The sequence below is a fragment of the Mustela nivalis genome (assembly GCF_964662115.1).
Source record: "Mustela nivalis genome assembly, chromosome: 5".
NCBI lineage: Eukaryota > Metazoa > Chordata > Mammalia > Carnivora > Mustelidae > Mustela > Mustela nivalis.
Window position 1 is genome coordinate 6956522 of NC_139024.1, and position 17519 is coordinate 6974040.

Here is a 17519-nt window from a genome sequence, read left to right on the forward strand (position 1 = left end):
AAGAATATAAACTCAGTATCTCACACAGTTTCTGTGGGGCAGGAATCCAGGGTCCACTCAGCCAGGCGGGTCAGGGTCAGGAGTCGTAGTCAAGATGCCTCGGGGCTGTGATCATATGGTCTGGACAGGGGCTTGGAGGTCTGCTTCAGGGGGCTGTCCTCAGCATAAACAAGAACGCCAGGGGCTGAGACGCGTTCGGGGTCACGTTGGCAGCTCACTTCCACAGCCGCGGACAGTGCGGTTGTGCTGGTGCTGCTGTTGACATTGCCGTAGCTGTTACTCAGCTTCATACTCACGCTCTTCCCTTTCCACCCCACGGATGCTCCCTGGGCAACGTGTTCTACCCTCCCGGCTTCGGGTGCTACTGCACTGGTGACCTACAGCTGCCTGCCTGCAGCTTCGATCCATCTAATGTGCCGCAAAACCACGTTTTGTTTTGCCTGATTCACATCTTGATGTGGGGTTTTACAAACCCTGAAAACAACCATCTTTAGGTAGAATTTACCACCTAATCCCCACAGACCTATAAAACATGACTCCTATTCAGATGTGTCATTAAAGCCTTTCAAACGCTGTTCTCAACAATAATGAAGTCCATTTCTTCACATCCATTTCTGTGGGACTGCTGCCCACAGTTATAGCTGAACAAGGAGCCCGTCTCCAGCCATCTTGCCTTTTCCCAATCCATTATGACCATCATGTTTTCATACATACAGAGCAAAGAATGGCACTCCTTTGCTATAAAATATTCAGTTTTCTTTTTTTAACCCAAACTTTTTCCTTTTTTAAATTTTGTATTTATTTATTTGGGAGAGAGAGAGAGCAAGCACAAGACAGGTGGTAGGGGCAGAGAGAGGGGGGACGCAGACTCCTTGTTGAGCAGAGAGTCCAATGCAGGACTTGATCCCAGAACTCTGGGATCATGACCTGAGCTGAAGGCAGACACTTAACCCAGTGAGCCAGCCAGATGTTCTAAAAATATTCAGTAGTTTTCTATTTAAAACTTTCACCCTGGCCTTTAGAAATCCTGCAAGTTGATGAAGTTCATTCCCCTTAACATAATCAGTCCTTTGTCTTTCTTCATGTACGTTGTGTCTTCTGCATGAAGTATCCTTCTTAATTTCAACCCTCTTTCAAATGATCTCTCCGATTCCTGTTTCTTCAAGAAGCCATTCCCCTAACCATATAGATATAGATAGAGACCGAGATCTGTATCTCCACAGATAAAACTGGCATCTCCTTTCTTGACCCTCAGTATTATATTGTGCTTTACTTACCATTCGTCTGCAATGGAATAAAACCATTGACAGACGTGCCTGGCTCCCTCACTGGATGTTGAGACTGTAGAGAAGAGGGACAGATTCTTGACCATCCTGTTAATCTGAGGGCCTGACCAGAGGCCCCTCCCCTGTTGTAGGAATTTGGTTAAGTGCTGCCTAAATACATGTTCAATAATTTATTACCGAGTTATTTTAGATCCCGAAGTTATACACACCGAAAACACGTATTAATTAGACAGAGATTTTGCCACTAAAATCTAATCCAGCCATATTTATCTATCTCTTTTATGATAAAGAATTTGAATCATTGTCACCTAAGTTTAAAATGTCAACACCTAACTCCATGATGTGAGAGAGAAAAATAGAAAGGGGGAGGGAGGAGGTGGCGGGAGGAAGAGAGGTACAGCTGACTTACTGTCCTAAATTGGGGAGAAACATCGATTCCAAATACTGCTTTTTTACAAAAAGGTTTCTCCTCAAAAGCAGCTCAGAACAGCTGAGAGTAAGCTGGGTCTTCACCAGACTGATCATCTTTCTTCCCCAGGCAATAGCTTCAGCAGTGATGGAAGTGTTTGCTTTAGGTCCATCTCAGAGACTTTGCCCCTCTGGGTGCTCCCCTCTGTCCCATAGTGGGGTACGCCATGCCTTCGGCCAACATTGGCCGCACCAAAAACCCGGCTTGACTGTGTGTTGGACACTAGTCTTGGGCAGATTGGAGACGCTTTATCTGCTTTCCCACTACATGTCTCTAGAAAAACCTATTTTTGCCAGCATTAAAAATCACCAGACCACATTTGAGCTACCGATTAGAAATTCTCCGTTTGTAATCCTCATAAACGCCTGATGCACTGAAATATATGCATAAACTTTCTTTTCTGAAGCCAGGAGAAACATCAGTTCATTAATTCACCCTCTTCCTTGAAGGACAGAACTCATGAAGGACAAACACACTCTTTGGAACACGCGAAAAGAATGCCCAGGCATTGGAAAGGGGATTTTCTACAGAAAATGAGAGACCCCGCCTCCCCTGCAGCTGTCAGTTCCCACAGCTCTAGAAGAAGGCTTGTTGGCCAACTCATCACTCTTGACTTACAGCCTTACCCTCCTGCATCTTACCTCCTGGTTCTTACTCCTGCGTCTTACCTTCTAGTTCTTATTCCTGACTCACCCAACACCAGAGAGGCACTGGGCCAAACAGTCAAGCAGGCAGGACAACTATGGTTTTCTGTCCTGCCACAGCACAGACCACCCCGCCCGCTGCCCAGGCATCCGGGACCCTCGTACTGCCCCATCCCTTGGCTTCCCACCCCGTCCTCCACCCCGTCCTCCACTCCAGACTCTGCTCCGCACACTGGATGCTTCAATCCCACTATCCCAGAAGTCTCTGTCAGGGTGGAGATCTAGATCGATACTTTCACTGTGCATCCCAAGCCCTTGAAGAGTGCCTAGGCCACGACAGGTGCATAGACAAACACTTCCTTGGTGAGGGAATGACACATCAGGAACCCAAACATCAGAGTGAGACGCTAAAGTGAGAGAAGAGGTCCCCTTCTGGGCCTAAGGAGCAAGAGGCGGCCCCAGCTGCGGTAGAAGGGGATGAGGTCACCGTGATGGCGCAGGTCCCTGGCCTAAGTGGCCTTAGTGGCCCTGCCCACTTCTGAAGGTCCTGGACGCAGCGGCAGAGGGAGGCCTGGGCCATTGCAGGCAGCACTGCCACTGGGATCTTTAGTGTGGTTTCTTGGCTCCTCGTAGCCTTGGCCATCTGCTGAAGACTTCCAAGGCCAGAGAAATCCTTTACCCATGTGCTTTCATAAAATGGAAAGGATCAAAGATTCTCTTCTGTATAGAAACCACCTCGATATTCTTTAAAGGAAGGCCCACTAATTTTTATCAACAAGGAGCCCAGCCGATTCACCATCAGCGAATGGAAACACCGCAGTCTCTGCCAAGCTATCGCATTCCCTCTTTTACTATAAAAGCCGCCATATGATTGTGGTGTTTTAAAGGCAGTGAGCCATCTGTAAAAGGAAGCTTAAACAGCTTTCTAAACACTCTCTCCCTCCCCCAGAACATTTCAAGAGGGGGCTGTCTTTGCTCTTGGGAGTTTTCTTTCTTCCTCTTCAAAAAAAAATACGGGTAATATTTTTCTGCTTAAAAGAAGAGGGGCTTGGTGCATGGAGGCCAGAACTGTAAGGGGAGAAAACACACCAGAGAGTGTTACAGCTCAAATGCCATCAGGAGGGGCTCCGTGAACCACCGTCGGCCACCTGAAATCCACATTAGAGCACCCGTTACAGTGAGATTACGATGTATCAGACAGAATGCCGACCCCCCCACCCCGCAGTGAGCCCAGTGAGACTGGAGCCCCCGGAAGGAACAGCACAGGGAGAAATTCTGAAGGACTAGCCCCACTACTTAAAATTCAAAATATGATGGACACCCAGAGGGTGCAGTTTTTAAGAAAGTCAATGAATTTCTCAGCACTTCTGAAAAATATCTACTGCGGATCATCCCATGGGAATCTATATATTCTGAATAAGCCCGGCAATAAACCTATTGAGTATGCATGGAAACCATGTCCTCTCTGAAGAGCTGTATGGTTTCTCATCTTCAGAAACACCAGCTCTTGAATCAATGGTGCAATACGTTTTCAGAGAAATTGCTGGACCATGTGCTTTTTACTGGCATAACCCACCCCATGGCCATCGTGGTCTCCATATCCCAGGACAGAGGTTGGTGTATTTATTGAATTAATAAATCGATTTGGTGTTTAATTGGAAATTTGAAATCTAAACCACTAGGTTACTAATTAAATGGATGATTTTATTAAATATCTATTTTATTCTTTTTTTAATTCATTAGTTTGCTTTTCGGACTCTGATTGGCATCTAATCCCACTTCCTAGTTGATGGGAGAATATCTAGTATATAACCAAGGCCAACCCCTTTAGGGCAGACGCTCCAAGAACACAATAATTTGGTTTCCAATTGTCAGTATGACCACTGGTCAAAGATACCTTCCCCTGGGGCGCCTGGGTGGCTCAGTCATTAAGCGTCTGCCTTTGGCTCAGGTCATGATCCCAGGATCCTGGGATAGAGCCCCATATCGGGCTCCCTGCTCCGTAGGAAGCCTGCTTCTCCCTCTCCCTCTGCTGCTCCTCCTGCTTGTGATCCCTCTCTCGCTGTGTCTCTCTCTGTCAAATAAATAAATAAAATTTAAAAAAAAAATGATACCTCCCCCTAAGTCAAAAGCAACCTTTCAAATGAGGCCAAATACTCCAATAGAGAGGTAAACCATGTCTGGTGATTTTCTGTTTATTTCTTCTTTTCCTTTTCTCTGTGCTGTATAATTCCATAATTGCTTTTGCTGACCTGAAAAAATGTAACATGTAAAGGTTTCATTTGAAAATGTTTTTTTGGGGGCACTTAAATATAAAAGTTTCATTTCAATTTTTTTTTCTTGGAGCACCTGGGGGGCTCAGTCAGTAGAATGTCTGCCTTCGTCTAGGGTCATAATTCCAGGGTTCCTGGGATTGAGCCCCACGTTGGGGTCCTTGCTCAAAGGGGAGCCTGCTTCTCCCTCTCCCTCTGCTGCTCACTCTGCTATATGTACTCTCTCTGTCAAATAAATAAATACATAAATAAAATCTTTTTTAAAAATTAATTTTTTTCTTTATATTTCTAAATGCGACCCTTACACAGAGAACTTGAGATGTCAACCCAAGGAAGTACAAACATAATTTGAGTGAAAAAGTAATGTGCCTCAGCTGCCTGTCTGTGGAAGAGCTTAAACGCAGAGCTGTACACGTTAGTCGACCGTACTAGATGGGACCACACCAGGCTACAGTTACTTTCTTTATTCTTTCCTGTAATCTGCTTTGCTCACAATGCAAGAGGAGACAGCAAGTGACAATACGAGGTGACTCACAGAGCAGGGAAGCAGTCAATCAGCTGTTGCATTGTTCCTGAGCATGTGTCCCTTGGAAGATGTGGGAATGAGCAGGTCATATTGTTCCTCATCAAGGGAAAACAATCTGTAACAGAGACAGGAGAAAACATACAGAAAAATGCAGAGAAAGAGATAAAGCAATGAACAGGGTGCACGGCCCCTGAGCTGTCTTACCCCACTGGGAGGCCCATCCAGGGGTCAGGGGATCGCCCACAGCAGCCCCCAAATCCATCCCAAGCCCAGCTGTGCTTTCAGCTCCTCCATGGCCATGGTCCACCTGACTCAGCAATGAAGATAATTTTGAGCCTTATAGTTGTCTGGGACTTAAGGGCAGTGGAGAGAGTCTAGAAATCTCCCTGTGACTTGGTGTCTCCTTCCCTGGACAGGCTGGGGAACTTGGAGCAAGAGAATGCAGAGACTATGAGCTCCCATCTTCCCTGCGACCTCGGAGAGGGTCCTGGCCATGTCTCAGCGCCCTCGGGAAGGAGATGGGCTGCGGTGAGAGACAAACATCTCCAGGTAGCCTGGGACAGCTGGGGTTAAACTGCTCAGAACAAGACCTGGCCCATCACAGACTCAATAAATACTCATCATCATCACCACGCAGATGTTTGCCTCAGGGTCATAGTTACGCGGGCTTTATAAAAGTGTTCAGATACAAACTTTCCTTTTCAGAGAGATCGTACCCACTAAACGTCCAGCCAGCTGTGGCTGAGCATAAACTCATACGTAGCCCACGCTGAGTAGTAAGGCTTTTCAAAATAACTTCCAACCTAATGTCTAATTTTTGATAAGGGAAACAAAGGCAAGAAAAATGTGGCTTAAATTAACTCTCCTTACAGCTTGCAGCCCACAGCCCGCTTAATGCTACCCGAAACACACAGAGCATGACCTTCCTCCAGAATCCACGATGGCCTTAACATTGGTATTTTGCTAGAGACTACAACTAACCTTACCGTCACAGCACCTGACCCTCAAGGTCTTGAAAGCCTTGCTTCCACATTCCCGCGATCCCGCGAGACTTAAGCTCTCCCCAACCACACTAATTACAAACTATATAATCAATCACGCCTCCCAATCCCAGAGCAGCTCTTTCTACCCACAGGTCCTGTTCCCATGCTATAATAAAATCATCTTTTTTGCACCAAAAACATCTCAAGAATTCTTGGCTGTCACTCTTGAACCCAAACTTCAAAACACATCCATTTTCTTAATTACACTTCCTCTCTAGTTTCCTTTGTTGTAAGACTACAGAATGTACCACGGAGAAGGTACAACAGGTGTTCATTGACTGTACTGTCATCGGTAAGGCTCCCAGTCACGGTAGGTTATTAGTAGTTAAGTTCGGGGGAGCAAACATTCTGTGAATTTTCAATTACACAGTGGAGTGGGGGTCATCATCCCTAACACTGCATTGTTCAAGGGTCAGCTGTATTTTACAAGTGGTGCACTGAGAACCTAAGTCACGCAAGCAAGCTATTTTAAGGTAAGTCAAGTCACATCTAATCCACTAGGTCTTTCTTTCCACCTTCAGAACTAAAGCACACAGGTTCTGGGGCCAGATTGCCAAGTTTTGATTTCTGGGTCCACCACTTATTAGCTGTGTGTCCTTGGGCAACTTACTTAACTACTCTGTGCCCCCAGTTTCCTCCAGTGGAGTTAAATTCCTAGCCACCTCAGAGGATTATCAGGGACTAAAGGATTCAATTTGTGCAGTGGGTAATGTTCCATCAATTTCTTCTATAAGTTTATTAAAATACCTGCTGTGCAGATAGATTTGTCATGTAAAAGTTTAATGATCCACACTTTTTCTATCCCTTTGACTATTTTGAGGTTTCAGGATTACGTGGGAAAGAACATGATTTTCGTACCTACTTGATTAATCATTGCTTTTATCATTAAGATTGTTCTTATTTATCCATCTTCATGCTTTTCCCTCTTTTTCCTGAGGTAGATAATATAGCTCTCTTTAAAATAATGCCTTTTTGGTTTCTCTTTTGCCCTTTCTATGTTTTTGACCCCTTCCAGATCCCTGTGTTTTAGGTGCATAGCTCTTGTAAATAGCATGTCGCTAGATTTCTTTATTCTGAGAAAACTTGTCTTTAATAGGACATTGAATCCACTTAAATTATTGAATTGATTTCTAAATATATGACCTGCTTTGTTCCTCAGGGTTTTCTCCTTCATTATTCTGTAACTGGTTACTTTTTCTGCATAGGAGTGTTATTGATTTTTGTGTGTAAAATTCAGATCCTACTACCCCGATGGATTCTTTTGTGATTTGAGATAGTTTTATTGTTGCCTTTCTCGGGCGTGCAGGGCTTGCCATCATACCAGCTATTAGTACCAGTCTCCCTTGTATTCTGTCCTATGCCCTAATTGTAATCCCTGCTTACTTGCATCAGCTTTCCTAACAAGCTTAGTATCCTCGCTTTGTTCCTGACCATGAAGGCGATGCCCCTCACCTCCCCAAGGGTCCGGCCTTAATGCTGAGGTATTTATATGCTACAATGTTAAAAATGTATCCATCCGTGCCTGTTTTCTTGGAAGTTTTTGATAGGACAGATGTTGAATTTTGCCAAAGTGTTTTTAAATTCATTTGGAAACAATCATATGATTTATTTTTGTTAGATCCAATAGCATGGAGAATTGTATTAATAGATTTCCTAATGCTAAATCAGATTCGCATTCAAGGTAAAAATTCCCCTTAGTCATGGTGTCCTTCTTTTCTTAATTTTTTCAATATTTACTAATACTTGTGTTTTTGCATTGATATTAACAAGCAACAACAACCTACATTTTCTTTTTGGTGTATTTATTTGTATCTAATATTGATTCATAAAATGAATTTAAAAGTCTTGACTCACTTTCTATGGTCTGAAACAATGTTTTTAAATTTGAGATTATCTGGTCTAATATTTGGTAGACCCCCTCTGTGATAGCATCTGGGGCTAGTGAATTTTGCAGGCTGATACCTTGATAACCTTCTGCTTCTTCTGTGGGAACTGGTTTAAGTTTTTTATTTGTAATGGGATCAGTTTTATTTTCCTAAAAGATTATTAATTTCACTGAGGTTTTCAAATGTATTTGTACAGTCCTGTAAAAAAAATTAGGTTGTCGTTTCCAATTTTCCCTCTATCAATAGATACTTCACGTATTTGTGTTTTCTCCTTTATCTTGATGAACTCGGCTAGTAGATTTTCTTTTTTTTTTTCTTTCTTTAAAAATACCTTCAAGAAAATCTTCAAAGTACCAAGATTTTGAGTTATTAATTTGATCTGACATTTTCTGTTCTGTACCGCATTAGGTTTTTTCCCTTTATTTTTATTATTTTTTATTATGTTTTGCTCTATTCACTTCTTACTTTGAATAATATTTCAAATTCCTAATTCAATCCTTTTATTTTCACTCGTATGCTTTTATTGCTACAGCTATTTATTTAAGACTATGAATTTTCATCTAGTCCCTGCTTTAAGTGTATTCCATTGATTCTAAAATGTAAATTCTTTTTTTCCCAGAAATTCTTAAATTTCAATTCATATTTCCCCTTTCTTCCTGGAGTTGCTTAACAGAAGGCTTTAAATTTCCAAATGAAAAGAATTGGGGAAGTTCTCTTTTTTATACTTCCTTTTTTAATTTCTAGGTTGTTTTTAATATTTTGGTCTAGCTTGTTTATGATATATTTATTATATGGGATTTACTAATGCTTTTTTGATAATCTGATATATAATAATATATAATTTTTGAATGGTTTATATGCAACTGTGAGGGAGTTGTCTTCTTTATTTTCAGGATGAAGTTACATATAAACATTATATACTTTCTTTTAGATACTCTATAGATTCTTTATATTCTTAAGGCATTTGACCTTTCTTATACTTTCAATGTTAATATATGTTTCTCCTTCTATCTCCTGCAGTTTCTGCTTTATGTGAATAGTGACCATTTGATACATAGATATCCGTATCTTCATTGTAAGTTTTGTCTCTTCAGATTATACAATATCTTCTTTTAATGCTCTTTTGCCTGAATTCTCCTATTGAAATCAGAATTATATCACCAATCTTCTCATTGTTTCCTTCTGCCTGGTATACTTTTCTCGTCTCTTTATTTTTAGCTTTTTGACTCAATGAATTTTAGGTATGTCTTTATAGCATAGAGCTAAGTTTTATGTTGTGTGCTACTGTGAAAATAGTTCTCTCTCTCTCTCTTTTTTTGATAGTTCTCTTTTAATAGGTGAGTTAAGCCCATTCATCTTTTATTGATATGATTGACTTGTTGGTTTCCAACCTGTCATAAAATTTTCTGTTATAACAACTCTATGTATCAGGTCATATTAACTATGTCTCTTTACATGGTGATCATCTCTGTTAGTATTTTTTAAGTTCTTTTGGTACTTTTGGAATTGCTAACTTTTTGTTCTAGTTGTTAAATGCATGTTTATATTTCTTATAGCAGTTCTAAGTTACATTTTAGTGAGGATTAACTAGCAGCGTCACTATCTTAGTGAGGTTTAACTAGCAGTGTCATCTGTCTCACACCCATTTTGTAAAGATTTGGTGATGTTCTCATGCTATTTTCCCCTCTGTCTCTTTCTTTACTTGCACTCTCTATATGACAACATAGAACATTCTTGGTTTAATCTTGGCTTATCAGTTAAAGTATTGAATTATCAGCATTCCTTTGTTCCTGTCGCCGGCCAGAAGTCTGTCATCCTCTAGCGGGGGTCTCCTGAGCTCATGATCATGGGGCTCCCTAAGCTCTTACATGTTCACAGTCTGTTCCTAAAGCCTTACACTTCGAGGACAGTGTGGTTCTCAAGCCTGCCCAGCTCCTTCAACCATTTAAGTAAGTTTGTTTTGGAAAGTCTCAATGTATGCTTTGAATAGGCTAGGTCTCAGGTTTAGCCATTTTGGTTCAGTTTTCCCAGAAAAACAACAGCCCCTTCCACTATATACATTTATGCATTTTCTCTTTTTTCCAGAATATTGGAAATTAGAGTATTATTTTAACTAGAAAGTAGAGTATTATTTTAAATATTCATCATTTTCTTTTATCTTGTTTTACTTCCTCAAGAATTCTGATTCTATTTTCTGTCTTCCATTTCGACCACCTTCCCTCTAATCATTTTTACTTTTGTTTATGTAATGTTCATCTTCTTAGTTGTTTTTCTATTTTCCTCTAATTGTTCTTATTAAATTTTCATTTTACTTGATTCACCCTAGGACATCAAATAATTTTTCTTTACTTCTTTGATGGATTTTGCCTTTATTTTTTCCATTAAAAAGTTTCTATTAACTCTGGTCTCACACACACACACACACACACACACACAGATTATATATGTTCAGTTTATTTATGTTCAAATTATACCTATCCAGATTTTATATATATATATAAAATCCATGTGTGTGTGTGTATATATATATATACACACACCTATATGTATATAAAGACTATATATACATATACATATTCAGGTTACATACTTACATATAATTAGATTATATATTCAGAATTTTTGTATATCTATAAATAAATATATATTTGATCTCAAAGGCTTGTTTGAGAGGTTTGGGAGTATTTTTAGAAATGGGGGACAGGCAAACGGAAACTGAGAATCCTTAGCAGGAACCACACTGAGCATGGAGCCCTGCACGGGGCTCCTTCTCACAACCCTGAGATCATGACCTGAACCAAAATCAAGAGCTGGACAATTAACTCACTGCACCAGCCAGGCGCCCAAGAATCTTTATTTCTGTTTGGAGTATTCTATTCCTTCTCTTTTGCTTCATGGTTGTTTTGACGGGGGAGAACTTTTATCAGTGGAAAAGGTTATGATTTGCATTTTTTTTTTTTTAGAGAAACTTTATATGAAGTTGCTTTTTTTTTTTTCATTCCTAGACATTTATGGATGGGTTCATCATTAGAAACTTCTTCCATCAGCTCAGTAAAGTCAAGTTTATTATGTGGTGATTTTGGTATTGGTAGCAGAGGGAGTGGTGCATCTGGTTTCTCTGTTTCTGCAAATTCCTTATTTTCCCTCTCTCTCTCCCCTGACATATCTCTGAGAGGCACCCCCCCCAACAGATCTCATTCTCTCCAAGAGACAGTGTTTCCCTAAAGCTAAAGAGTCAGTGCTGCACATTTTCCAATCCCTAACCCTGCAGCCAGGCTCTGACCAAGGTTGAGCAGGGTAGACTCCATGTCAGACTTTCTCTGAGAGTGATTTCCCCTGTATGTCATGTTGGTTCCCACTCTCCTCTCCCATTGTTCGTGGGTCTCTGATCCCTCCCTTCCCCAGGTTCTGCCCCTGATGCCTTGTAACTGTGATGGAAACTCTTTTGGAATTTGACATTTTCTTCTTTAGGCAACTGAAATCTTTGGTATTCTCTACCTCCCAGCAATTAGGGTGGTGGGGCTTATGTGCGACTTTACTTACATTCCCTGAGGACTCCTGTTTCTGGGAAGATGTGTGAAGAATTTCTGGCTCAGGTCATTCTCATTATTCACCTAACACAAGAGCTCACCCATTTCATTATCTGATGACATTTACTTCCCCTCAAGAGTAGACCTTTCCATTGTCACTCCTTTGTGGACATTCTGTCTTTTCTCTTTGGTAGCTCTTAAGGTATCTGTCCCTATATTTGATGGTCCATGTTTTTCAAATAATGTACCTCTGACTAAGTTTGGTTTTGTGAGCTACAACTGAGCCTTATTGTGTTTCATCATACTTGAGATTCATCTCTGTTTTCAATTCCAGAAAATTTTCTTTGGTGTGGCTTTATTATCTAGTTCTGGAGCCCTTCCTTATTTGATATGTGATCAAACTTCAATTTCTACCCAGTGTCCATTTTCCCTTCTTGCTAGTAATAAAAATCTCAACTTTTGTTTTTGCATACTAGGACAATGGCCATATCAGTAAATTCTGGCCAACAAGCAGGGAACTTGAAGAACTTTCACTTCTGTTATCAGTTATACTGATGTATTGTAAGGGGTTAATAATGCAAGGTGATTAGAAGGCACTTATTTCCAAAATAACCATTCATATATAATTTCAAGTATCAGTAGCAAATATTCCTTCAGCATCTCTTCAAATTGTAGTATATATTATCTTCTGATTTACATGTAAAACAACTGGGATAACATGAATTAGTATGACCATAATCTAGAGGACAATATGCCAAGTCAAGACCTAGGGAAACAGCTTTGCATCTGAAGAGGTACCAGATCGTAAGTATATCCCAGCTCTGCCATTTGCTGCTTGTGTGACCTTGGCATGTTCAATCCAAGTCTCTCTTAGTTTCTTTAGTTGTTAAATGGGGCTATTTTAGAAGAATCAGTAATGATGGTGCCTCGCATAGCTCCTGAAACACATCAGGCAAGATTAAACATTGGGTCTGTGTGATGCTTCTCATCCTGTAGTTCATCGAACTTTTAAAATCCCTACACTCTAGTGGTGATGATCGGATGTGCAAACATCTCAGAGCCATGGTAAAGCTCTGAGAGCTTCACAGCTCTAGTGTAACATACTTGGTTCAGCCAGGAACAAGTGAGCTGGCTAGTGGCCCAAAGAAACACAACACACCTTGCTCTTCCAACCTCCCTCCCTGTGCTTTCCTTTGCCCTGCACTAGCACTGCTTACCCAGACTCAGATCATGTACTCAATTTTTTTTTTTACTTTATAAAAAATTATTTATTTATTTGAGAGAGAGAGAGAGATGGTGGAGGGGAAGGAGAGGCAGAGAGGGAGGAAGAGAGAGAATCCTCAAGCAGACTCCCCACTAAGGATGAAGGGTTTGATCTCGCAATCCTGAGATCATGACCTGAGCTGAAACCAAGAATCAGACGCTTAACTGATGGAGCCGCCCAGGCTCCCCTAAAGACCTGGTATTTTAAACATGATCCTTCCATGTTTGTTGTACTTTAAATAGCACATGGGTCTCATTCTTCAGTTATCCTGTTCTGCTTTATGAAGTCAATACAGGAAACATCTATAAATGTCCAGTGTATAAAATTACATATACATTATAATATTTAACATATATATATATATATATATATATATATATATATATATACACACACACACACACAAACATACATACATAGCAGTAAAGAGTCTCATTCACATCGGCAACAGATAATTCACTTCAAGAAAAGAAAGAAGCCAAGGTCTCCATTAGCATTAAAGATTGAACGTGTTCACTTGTTTATTTTATTGCATCAAACTCAATGTTGCTGCCCAACTTGTACCTTACTTTGAAACATCAGCATCATTCTGCAAATAGCCCAGCTGCTGCTGGGGTCTTCAAGAGACACTGTGATACAGACAAGGAGACACGTGGAAATGAAATGAGCATGGCTGTTCTCTTATTTGCCAGAGCATTTCAAGTTTTTATCTTTGCTCCTCTTCCTGTTTTAGAATCTCTTGTGCAGCTTCCCTCTCATTCCAAAACGGACACATCACAAATGGGAAATTAGTGGGCAACAGATAAGGACTTGCTAATGATGTGACTACTAGGTGGTAAGATTAGGAGCCTGTAATTTAAAGCAATCACTGACGAAGCTTTCCAATTCATAAAGGGCAGAAAAAGAGTGCATTTGTGCTGACAGAATCAGTTTCTGTTCTCATCTGCAGTTATCCACAGACAACGCTGCTTCCTTTGCACATGTGTCTTGACTATTAAAATGTGCAAGTGTATTTGGCTGAGAATTAGTCATTAGTATAAAACTAGAACACAGAGGCAGAGTGCACACACCAAACACTACCATACAATAACATAATTATCTTATTATAAACAGAGTTGCTGTGGAATGTTAGATTTTTCTGACCAGGAATGACCCTGAAAACACCTTAGCTCAACCATCATATGCCCCAGCCATAATTTATTTTGTAGTACCATCTTGCTTCTGACCTATGCTGTGAAATGCTCCTTTTATTCTCAATTCTGGGGCATAGAGACCACAGAACAAAAGCTCCAGGGAATGGATTGAAACTAACCCAGCCTTCCAGAGGCCAGACCAGCAGATTACAATGCAGAATGCCAATGTGTTGGTTTATAATGATGAGAAAACAGACAATTTTCTGATGACCAGCATATGTACACTCAGGTCCAAGAAACGTCTTGTCCCAGAAGCGAGCTTAGAAGACAGAATTGAATGCATTCCTCGACAGACACAAAGGATAGATGAAAATAATACATACATTTAATTCGGCATTTTAAGGCATTTTTAACTGCATTTAAGACATTTTTAAAGCATGGTATGAAAATGCTACAATATAAAAAGAGACACTATAAGAAATAATGGTGTTAAAGTCCATGATTAGACATGCATTTGGCTTGTATTAAAAAAGAAAATATCTAAAAGTCAAGTAAAAAGAGATTCCTCAGTAAGCTTCAAGGACTTCCCATAAAAATTAAAACCAAACAAAAAATACAATATTTTTATCTTTGATTTTTCTGTCCTACTTCTCCAACATCTATGGCACCAGAGCCATGGAGGATGGTAAAGTTTTAAAATTTTTACAGAAACTTCAATAATATTTTCTTTTCCTGAAACCGGTGTATTTTTGGCATCTTATTACAATTTTACCATCAGAAGAGTCCCTAAGCTACTGGGAAATAAAATTAAAGGTCCCTTTTATCATGCAATAGACATGATTGCTCCAAGTAAACAACAACAAATGCTAGAACATCCTAAGACACAATTTGGTGAACGAGCCACCCTTTCCTCACTGATGCGCAGCACTGATTTTGTTTAAATATTATTTATTTATTTATTTATTTATTTATTTATTTGACAGACGCTTAGCGACTGGAACCTCCCGCCCCTCTCTGCCGCGTCCCACAAGCACTGATTTTAATACGTACTTCATTCTTGTATTGCTCTAGATCCTCACCAGCCCACGATGTTTTTAATATTGTGGTTTTAAAGTACTTCTTGGAACCGTGTGAGAGAAGGGCTACCTCAGAGCCGGGCAGGGTCACCCTCTGCTGACCTCTGGGGGTCTCAGAGCATCATCCTGGCAGTTGGCCAAGAGAAGGAGGAGGTGGGTTGGCCAACGCTTCGTCACGGGCTGTTGAAGGCTGGGACCTTCCCCGGAGACGCGTGTCTGTTTTGCTCCGGGGCCTGTCGTGGAGGTTGTGCACCTGCCTTCCCAGGCTACACTCTCTGGCTTGAGCTGGGCGCCAGTGCGTATAAAAGACGCCCTTGCTGGGGCGCCTGGGTGTTTTCGTCGTTCGAGTGTCTGTCTCTTGATTTCATCTCAGGTCATGATCCCGGGGTCATGAGATCCACCCTGTGTCAGGCTCCGTGCTCAGAGGGGAATCTGCCTGAGGACCGGCTCTCTCCGTCTCCCCTCCCCCAACCCGTGCATGCCCTCAAGAGCACTCCCTCTCTCTAAAATATATCAATGAATCTTTTTGTTTTTTTTAGATGCCTTCAGTGCACCTCCACCTGGTCTCCTCTGACACTGAGTGGCATTTGCCAGGGGTTCCCAAAGCACATCCCATGAAAGTGGGAATGGGGTGGGGGAGGGAAGGTAGCTGCAGCAGGTGTGTCTTCACAGCCCTCTGGCGATGAGCAGCGGCCCTTTCTCCACCTCGAGGCATTCTTCATCTTTACATATGTGAGTGGACCCTCCAGAGCCTGGAAGTCCTTCCAGTTATCCTACCCAGGGTAATCAGGGCGATGTCTCATATGGCAAGGGACCCCATTATTAACCTACAAATATATCTTTGTTTGCAAGCACTTCTCCAGTATAAACTTCAGATAAAGTCTTGTCCGGTTCTAAGAGAAAGAGCATTAAGGTTTGGGTTGCAGTTTTGCTAAATATATAGGTCTACTTGCTGAGTCAGAAGCAACAGTTTTACAGTATTTCCAACTTTCTTTCCTGCCTTTCAGTATAAAAGGGAGGAACATGTACACAACAGTTAAAGATAAAGCCAAACAGTAGGACACATAGGCAAGCAAGAAAAACGGAGACAGAAAATGTCGGTTGCTATAAAGGGCAACTTTAAGGGCACCACGAGACGATTTTAAAAGCCAACATTTATTATTGACCCCATCCAGTCACTGTTCTAAGCGCTTTGCATGTAGGAACTTGTTTAATTCTCACAACAACCTATGAGGTATGAATAGAAGATTGATGATAGACAGATGATAAAGATAGATAGATAGATAGATAGATAGATAGATAGATAATAGATGACAGATATCCACTTCTCAGATAAGGAAACAGACAGAGCAGTTAAGTAACTTGCTCAAGGTCCAACGTGAAGAGACAGTCTTCAGATGCAGGGAGTGTGACCCCAGAGCTGGGGTTCTTAACCACTCCTCTAGACTTGAATGCAAGTAAGCTAAGAGTAGTCTGGGACAGAAAAAGTCAGCATGAAGGAGTTAACCCTGCTTCTGTGGTGTGTGTGTGTCTGTTGCAGGCACACTTTCTTGTGCTAGAGAGAAGTGCAGGATTTCTGGAGAGAAACATTTCATGTGGTTGCAAAGGCCTGGATTCGCCCCCATAGGCCCAGTCGGGACAGGACTCCTCTCCACACCCATCTTTAGCTCCATGTGCTGGAGGATTCAGAAGGGAATGGAAACCAGCTGCATTCAGAGAGGGGAACCCAAGGACACTGACTTAGGGGAGTGTTCCTGGGGGGGCATGCAGCCAGGCCTCTCAGCACATACTGAAAAACCCAAACCTTGTCAGGAACCAGTTCCTAAACCTGCATATCCAAGGAAGCTTGACCATGGACCTAAGCAAAGGCCAAGAAGTGTCTGCACGTCTGTAAAGGCCTGAGACATGCACCCTCCTGCTCATCAGGCAAACCCCTGAGATGGTGGAGGTAAGTTCAGGAGAACCTGGAGGTAACTGATCTTAAGAGGAGGGATGATTCCCTGACAATTGTTAAGCTTTGTTCTTAAGTCAGGTGGAACCGGAAGAACAGCAAGACGTCTGCATGTCACCATCGGGACCAGTGGCATTTCCATGCTCTGGACATCTGGAAAGAAATACCTGTGCCTCTCTCACTCGGAAAGGGGTTATATGGTATTCACACATGCTTGCTTCCTCCAGGGTTCTCCTGGAAAGTGGGCACATTTTTAAATGGTCTGGACTGGGTGGACCCTGTCTGAACCATTACAATCTAATAATCAAAATCCTAATGACCTCATTGGACAAATCCAAATCTTGTAGACAGTTGCTCTGTTCAAGCTGGATTGAGTACCCTCAGCTAAAACCTTTACAGCTTATGGATTTAAACAAGTGCCAGCCACAGGCAAATGTA

The 17519-nt window shown here is 41.4% G+C and overlaps 1 long non-coding RNA gene across 2 annotated transcripts in view; it reads right to left on the reverse strand.

The window, feature by feature from the left end:
* LOC309864586 overlaps positions 1-17519 on the reverse strand; it is a 55324-nt gene that overhangs the window by 18214 nt on the left and 19591 nt on the right. Inside the window, exons 2-3 of one of the 2 annotated variants that reach the window (XR_014311626.1) lie at positions 5208-5313; positions 4583-4651 (exon numbers count right to left, since the gene is read on the reverse strand). This is a non-coding gene — a long non-coding RNA (uncharacterized lncRNA). Of the gene's footprint in view, positions 1-4582; positions 4652-5207; positions 5314-17519 lie in introns of those variants that run through there. The other variant, XR_014311625.1, reaches the window with a different exon arrangement.